Below are 8,716 nucleotides of genomic sequence, written 5' to 3' on the forward strand. Positions count from 1 at the left end.
CAGGTGTGTAGTTTGTAAAGCAGCACAGCTTTCCTTTTCTTCTTTAGTTCCTTCTCTATACAGACATTGAATTCTGGGACTTTCTTATTTGCTGGGAAGGGCTTTCCTTCAACATGACTTATCTTTTTGAATTATGTTTTACAGAGAGGCCATACATTCTGAGCTTGTAGTAAAGTTAAGGATAGCCTAACTTAAGGACTTAAGCTTGTTCATAGTCTGAAAGTCAGGTGTTCAGTTTGAAAATCTCTTTTGCAGGGTGGCAAAATAATTGATTAAAAAATTTATAGCAGCCACCTCTCTCAGACACTGCTTACTACATTAGAGAAGGGGAGGGTGCTTATATTTTCATTCTTCATTCAATGCTTCATGTATTCTTCAAAGCATTAAAAATATTGGGGAAAAATTGGGACAGGGAAGAAACTTTGTGTAAGATGCAAGACTTCAAAAATGTACTCCTTTATAAGCATGGAGCTCTGCTACATTTGAAGGATCAATCCTTGGTTTATGTCTTGTTGAGGGTGGAGCTTTATCAGCAGTGTCAGATGGGCCTAGTGCCTTCGTTTGTGCTCAGTCACAACTGTGGCACAACTTGTACACTATTAAGATCATATGATTTGGCCCAAACTAGAAGCTGGAGCCAAAAGCTGGCATCTTGATTGAAATAGGTGTTGGTGTGCCTACTTTAGTGTCTGAGTGCTCACATTTAGCTACCTCCTGTTACTGTATGCATGGGCCTAAGCACTACTCTCCTGAGCCACCTGTTCCTTCTGGTATAGGCTGGAGCACTCTAAGGAACACACAGTTAGGTTTAACCAGAGGTTTCTGAGCTGATTTTACTTATTGTGTGTTCAAAATACCTCCTGCAGTACAATAAGTGGCTCCCGTTGTCTGCAGATGTGATCTGCCTTCTTATAAACACTACAGTTTTGTTCTGTGGAGCCATGGCAGACCCTGGTCCTAATTCAGCAAATGAAGGTAGTTCCCTAAAGGTGCAGTTTCCCAGTTGAGTGGAAATGGGGTTTGGACAAGCACCCTGCCCACATTACTCACTTTTGCTTTAGCGTGGCTGGTCAGGAATTGGGCACTTACATATTACTCAAAGAAAGTAGGACTAGAAAACCATAAGCTCTTCATACAGTGGGCTGAAAAATACAAGGACAACCAGACTCCTGGCTTATGCCCAGCAGGGCACACGGTCTTTTATCTCTATGCCTGCTCACTCATCTGTCAGTGCTGTGGCTGCAGGTGCACCTCAGGTGCCTTCCCCTGTGCTGCTTCCATTTGTATGAGTCTGCTGATAGTCAGGCTCTGCTACTTCCAGCTTTTTTTGGACAAAGTGATACACCTTTCAGACATGTCAGCACAGCTGGGGCCAGAGGGCATACCATTGGCAGTGTGAAGATAGTAAGTAGGCTTTCAGGCTTGCTCACATTTTATATTGTACCAATGACGCGACTAACCTGCCTGTATGTGAGAACTGTATTCATAAACCATGAGGGTGGCTCTAGGAACCCAGTTTGGGTCTGGAGAAAGTACTTTGGTTTGGTTTGGTTGTGGATGATTCTAGATCTGCTGTTGCTTTTTGCACTTATGCTATCCATCTGAAGAACATCACAGAGAGTAGATCCTGCATAAGTCTTCTGTTGTATGTTGGTGACCTCTCTGTTCACTTTGGACAGCTGCTCAGCAAAACTTACCAAATTCCTTTGTACTCTGAGTCCAAGTCATTATTATCTCAAAGGACTTCGGAAATTTGGGGTGATAATTTTTATTTCCAGATCCTTCCTGTGTCTTTAATTTGGACTTCTGTTTTCATCATTTCTCAGTGAAAGACAAGAATTGGTCTCTCATGCTTGGATATTGTTTTTCTTACAAAGGAGCAGTCTTACCCTCAACAGTATAAATTATATTATGGTAAGACCAAGTGAGTTTTTACTTCAATGCTGAAAAAAAAAGCAAGTGTGGGAAAGAATGTAAATTATAAACACTGAATTCCTATAATCAGCAACAGTGTGAGTGCCAGAGTATACTGAGGATACACATGGGTTCAATTTTCATCGTTTTTGAGGGTCTCAGTTTTCAGATGATCATGAAATAACTGGATGGCTTATTTAATGTTTTTAGAGTAGGGGAATTCACAGCAGCAGCATTCCTGTGGCTGTGATCCAAAGTCTGTTCTACAACAGCTGTACCCTCCAGTTCAGTATTTCACTGGTTCTTGCTCAGAAGACAATGCATAAAATAGTTGTGTGCATTTGTACATGTACATATAAATCTACCAGATGAACTTTCTCATCAAAATGCTCAGAGCCTGGTTCAGTATAGTCTCTGTGACAATGACTACAGCACAACTGAACATCTGGAAGAATCCAAGTCTGTCTGTACCCCTGGAAGGTCCAGGAGGAGTAGGCATTAATCTCAGTTGCAGCCCCTAGGTGATGCTGTAACACACACAAAAAATGTGACCTGGATTTTCAAATGTTGCTTCTAATTTTGGGCTACTGGCCTTAGCCACTCGGCTCAGTTTTAAAGATTTCATAACTCCAGTTGACTTTAATTACAAGTGCCATGTGCACAGTCCTGCAAAGTGCCCATGTTGTCAAACTTGCTACAGAATAACCAAAGCAAAATAAAATCAAATTAGTAGCTTTGAGAAGACTTTTATTTAAAGCATTAAATGACAGCTCTAGTCTTTGGAGAGCAAGAGCAATAGACTTCTGTTCTGGTTTCCACCATACACAGACTACCAATTTCTTGTCTGAGTACCTTCCTGATTTGAAGAGAGCCCTGCTGCCTCCCGAGGATCTTTGGGATGAAGCTCTGGGCAGGGTTCTTATGGCTTTCCTCCTATTCCCACTGGCCTTTGTGTGGGGCACTGGGAGGGATAGGATGACTGCTGTTTGAAAAGATGATTTGGTTTTTGCTCCCAGGAGCTCAGCTGAACCAGGACTTGATCTTCAGTGCTGCCCATTCCCTTGAATTTATAGCTGTAGCCGTGAAGTTGTGAGTGTATCTCCTTGCTCAGATGAGCCTGTCCCTCATCCCTGCCAATCTCCTTGGGACAGGGAAGCCACTGGGTGCAGAATGTTATTGCTTCATGTGTTTGTGTGGCTTAGAGTTTTGGATGACTCAGAGTATTTATCAGCAAGCATTCAGAACTTCATACCATCTGCAAAAAATTCCCATTTCTCCTTTAAGTGTCATTTTTTCTAAAGATTTGGGAAATCCTTCTGGTCACAAACCCCTCAACAAGGCACCCAACTTGTACCAATTACTACAACTTCTATTAATGCTAAGATGGCTATTGGAGAAAAAAAAATCATTTAACTTATATGGTCAGCTGGAAGAAGAAATTGCAGCCATCATTCCTGGCAGGAGGAAACAGTGTCCTTGCTCTTCTCAATCTGCTTCTGCATACGGTAGCCACTAATACAAGTAAGCCTGTATTGTTTTTTGTTGTAGCCTGACTTCAGTACTTAATGGAGAGGAAAAAGAATACAGTGAAAAATATTGCAAAGAGTCATATTTTTCCATTAATCAAATAATCTGGAAGAAAACCAAGACCTTTTATTACATTAGCTGAGACATTTAGGGTTGTGTTTTTTTCTTATTTATGTGCTGTAAGGGTTGTAGGTGATGCAAAATGCTGCTTATAACTTTTTAAATACTATTATTTCTGCCCTTTTGCTGACTTTGCCATATTTGGCTCCCAAATCCACATCTATGCATTCCATTTGCCCACATTTAAAATGCATCTGGAATAGCAGGACAGAGGTTGGGGTGGAGAAACCAGATAGAGCTGAATTGCAATTTCCTGGTGACATGTCTAAACATCCCAAAATATCTCTCAGGGTGAAATGTTCCACTTGGTGACTTCGGATTTCGGCAGCACACGCTGTTCATTCAGTCCCAGTGCTTCTCACAGGGATGGTAACATGATTACCAGTAATGATCTTTCATGCTGTAGCTTTTTTTCTTGTACCACTTCCATGTTGAAGAAATTTCTTTGGAACAATGCATAGGTCATTGCAAACTTGATGGGGGGAGTGGCCAGTAAGTTAACGTTAAAGAATAGAAATGGGGACAAAGGGTAAGTCACTTGTCTACATTTCCTCAGGAACTGAAGACAAAGAGAAGAGTAAAATCCCAGACCTTTGGGTTCCATGCTGTTACCTGAAAATTACCATGGGACTTCCTAAAAAAGAGCTTGTGTAGTAAATCCAAGAATGTTATCCACATCTCTTAGTCCTTAAAAATGAAAATAAATGTAAGATGGAACAGGAGCAGCAAGGTGATACACCCTCCATTCTTATATTCTGATATTAATTTTGTTTCACTGGCTTACTTCAATTTACTTACCTTTTCCAGTGAGCTTTCACTCACTGGAACCAATACCTTGGCTGTTGATGTAAAATTAAGGTTTGCTAAAGATGGATCAACACACATAGGGCAAGTAGAAGATCTTGCACACACACTGGGAGAACACATTGACAGCAGCCCTGTGGAGGAGGACTTGGGGATTCTGGTGGATGAAAAACTGGCTGTGACCCAAAAATGTGCGCTCGCAGCCCAGCAAGCCAAATGTGTCCTGGGCTGCATCCAAAGCAGTCTGCGCAGCAGGGCCAGGGAGAGGATTCTGCCCCTCTGCTCTGCCCTGCCTCTACACCTGCAGTGCTGTGTGCAGTTCTTGGATGGACACCTCCAGAGAAACCTGTTTGCTGTGGGTTTTTTGCCCAGGCATGCAATCCCTTTCTGCATGAAGAAACTAATTTGTAAAAGTGGATGATCTGGTAAAGGCCTGCCACTAACACCAGGACCTTAAGGCCCTCTTGGTTTTGTATTTATTGTAATTGCTGAGTGAGCTGATCTTTTCATCAGGATGTTTTCCCTGTTTTCTATAGCATTAAAGAGAAGATGACCCAAGTGTCCTTGTACCAGGTTCAAAAGTTTCAATTTCTGCTTTTAAATGCTGTTCTTCAACCTGTCAGACCCTGGTGTTTGTTTCCATCAGCCATGTTCTTCTGCCTTGACACATCAGAGATGTTTCATTAAGGGCTAATTAATTTTTGAACTTGATAGCAGCCATTTTAAAGTGAAAACGAAAAGGAACTGAAATAAAACCTTTGTTTCTGAGCTGGGTTCCTGGCTCATCTCTATCCTTCCACCTAATATAGTCCCACAAGGCTTCAGCTTTGAGCAGGTGACAGATGTGTCCTGGTGACAGTCTGGATCAGCCTGTTCTGCTCCCCTAGCTGTTGTGTCATGTTTGCAACAGAGTCTCATCCAGGAAGGTGCAGCCACCAGTGACCAATGTGGGAAATCAACGAGACGAGTCTCCGTTTGTTTAAACTCGGGAATCCATTTATTGGGGTGTCACCAACATGGGATTTAACCCACCATAAACCAGAGACAAAGAACCAAGAACAAGGGCAGGGTGGTGGGTTTTACGGGGTGGAGCAAGGGTGGAGTTTTGGGTCTGGGTCCAACAGGGACACAGCAAAGAAGTCTCAGGGACACAGCAAAGAAGTCTCAGGGGCACAAACCAATAGGGTTACAATAGGAGGGGTTATTAAAATAAATGCAGCAGAATATAAGGAATAGCAACACAAGAAGGGTAGAACATTCTGGTGATACTGATAAAGTATTCTGTTACTTTATAAGGGATCTGGGGGTGGAGTAACTCTTCCCAGGCTTATAGGGCACATCCCCCAAGGCAGAGGGGCAGAATCCACTCTTCCTGGGACTTAAAGCCATGCCCCTCACCTTAACACTGCCTGTCTAAAATCAAATCCCTGCCTCTTTGGGCAGGGGCACTCCACACCTAACAATGACTTTCACTCCTTCAGCAGCCATGTCACCTTCTGTCATGCAGTAGTCAGCCGCTCCCAGCAGCAGGATGGGATGCTTGGATTCATCTCCACTTAAGACAATTAACAGAAGAGCCTTAATTAGGTGCAGAGTCCCCATTGACCTTGCCAGTCAAGAATATTCTATAGGCACCTTCAAAGAGCAAGGGAGGTTGTAGATGGTTTAATCATTCTCTGGAGTTGCAGGTGACCTCCAAAGGAGCCTTCAGTGCTGACAGCAGGCGTGTAGCTACACCAGCCTTCACATTGCATCACCTCCTGCAAGCACCCAAATTAGGAGGGATGAGTCCAGGTACATGCTCCCGGTGCTCCATTGATTTGAGGCATCCATCTCTTTTCCCCATTGGTCCTCACAGCATGATGCTGTTTTCTAAATGCAGGAATACTGTACTTCAGCAATGAAGATAATTCCACCTGATGGGAATTACACATCACCCCCTTCCCGATGTGGTGCTTTCAGGATGCTGCTGATACTCTGAGCCCATTACAGCATAAAAAAGGAAACTAAGGGTTCCTTGCTGGAATGACATTCTTTCTTACAGGACCTGCTTTCTTACAGGACCTGCTAAATTTGAGGCTGTATTCCTACAAGTGTGATAAGCAATATTCAGCATGGCAAAAGATAAGAAACAAAGGTTTTTTTCTTTCTGCTGTCAACTCTCCCAAGCTCATCTTCTCCAACTTCCTTCAGCTGTTAGAAGAGGGTTAAACAACCTCACTAGGAAGCAGAGAACTTTATCATAGCTAAAGAGGATTAACGAATGCATAATCCCCTTACAAAGCCACTTGCTTCCAACTCCAGTGTGTAAAAATAAAAAAAGGATTGGATCAATGTTATTTTTCTTATATCTAATTCAAGAACAATAGAGCACATTAAGTAATTAAAATGTTCACCTGTAAGGTGCTTAAAAGCAAGGCTGCTGGCAGATATATAATTAGCTCCAGTCAGCTGCTTGCTTGTTTACTTCTGTTAATTTACCCAGAGTGAGGTCTTTGGGCTTGGAGCTTTATTTAGAAAACATTTTACTATTGCATGAAGTAGTGTCGTGGATAGGCAGGGACCAAAGATAGAAAAACTGAAATTAGATCATTTTCTGAGCCAACATTCATGCCAGTGTAGGATATTTCAGGTTCTCTGCTTCATGCCATCTTCAGTTGCTGGCAGTTTATCTTTTGTCACAACTACAGTTCTTAATAGAAATTGGGAACTGTATTCTTAGTAGAACTTAATAGAAATTGGGTAAAATCTCCCCAAATGTTACTAATTTTCTTGTGTTGTCTTTCTTCTGCAGAGGACCCAGTCTATTCTGCCAGTCTCTGCACATGACATGAAAAACAGCGGGCTTTCCACTTTCTTTAAAGGAAGGATGACTTAGAAAGATGCAGAGCTGTGCATTCCCAGACCATGACAGCATTCTGAAAACAAGGGACTGCTATCTGTACCATTTTCGTGGATGCATGTGAAGGGGTGAAGAGCAGGATTTTTGTCTGGTTTCCCATGCCATCTGTGCCAGACTCCTGACTGCCCAAAAGCCAGGGGCTGTGCGTTGGACAGACAGACAGACAGACAGTGACCTAGGTGGATGGAATGGGAGAGGAGAGAATGGTAGGCTGCAGTTAACAACTCTCTTGCCATGAGCTACAGGCATTGCTGCCCATGGGTCAGAATGAGTCATTCTGCATGGTTTTTATAAAATGTCTGGAAAAAATCTGGCAGCACTGTGAAAACAAACCTTGGGAATGATTTGCAGTTATTTGTTGTTTGTCAGTGTGAAGGGGTGACTGTGCAGAAGAGCCCACAAGCAGTGTTTGTGATCTGAGTAAGACATATGGGAGACTGGGATATAATGACTGACACCAGGGAGGAGGGGGAAATATTATTATACTGATGTTGTGCGAGCACTGTAGAGGAAGTGAGTCTTTAAAGTGTGAAACCTCCAGCACTGGAAAAGATAAGCAGTGCCTGCAGAAATCAGCTTGTGAGATCTGTTTCTCTTGCTAAGCTGCCTTTGAAGATTGGGGGACTGTTTTGCTTTCAATACCCCCAGGGAAGTTTTCCCTCATTTCTAGTCTTGCCATTGATCTGAGCTACACTCCCAGATCTGTAGGTGTGTGTACTCCTGTGGCAGGCTATGATAAAGCCCAGTGGTTTTTTGAACAACATAAATGATTGTTCTTCACCTCCCTGTAGGTCTTGAGTTCAACGGCCACAGGAGACTGAGCCTGTCAGCAAATGAGCCCTTCAGGGCTTCTGCTTTCTTAGTGATGTGTTGGTTTCATGGCTCCTGACAAGTGCATCTCGATATAAAAATGTGCAAGTTGACTCTTCCCCCTCCCTTTTTCTTCTTACTGTGGAAAACTTTGCTTTACTTTTCTGTATTTACTCTCTTGCTTAGGGATCAAGGACTAAATATGTGCCTGCCAGCTCCCCTGCCGAGTCCAGGGCTCCACCTTCCCTCCAGGGACTGCATGTACTGTAAGAAATTGGTTGATGTTGAAGTGGCCTTGGACAGACTAAAAATCTGGAGAAGCTCCTCCATCACAGAATCATAGAATATTCTATGTATGAGTTGGAAGTGACCCACAAGGATCATCCACTCCAGCTCTTAGGTGAATCACAGCCTGTTTCAGCCTTTCCAGCTGTCAGCAAGCAGAAACCAGATGTGGACAGCTGCTGATCTAGGACAAGGCCACCAAAGCCAGGGGAGTTTTACCAAAGGTGGATCCATCCATCCATCCATCCATCCATCCATCCATCCATCCATCCATCCATCCATCCATCCATCCAAGTGAATTCTAAAGCCAAGTTACTCAGGTTATTTACACCCACAATTGACTAGCTTTGATTC

This window comes from Parus major, chromosome 2 (genome assembly GCF_001522545.3).
Source record: "Parus major isolate Abel chromosome 2, Parus_major1.1, whole genome shotgun sequence".
Lineage (NCBI taxonomy): Eukaryota > Metazoa > Chordata > Aves > Passeriformes > Paridae > Parus > Parus major.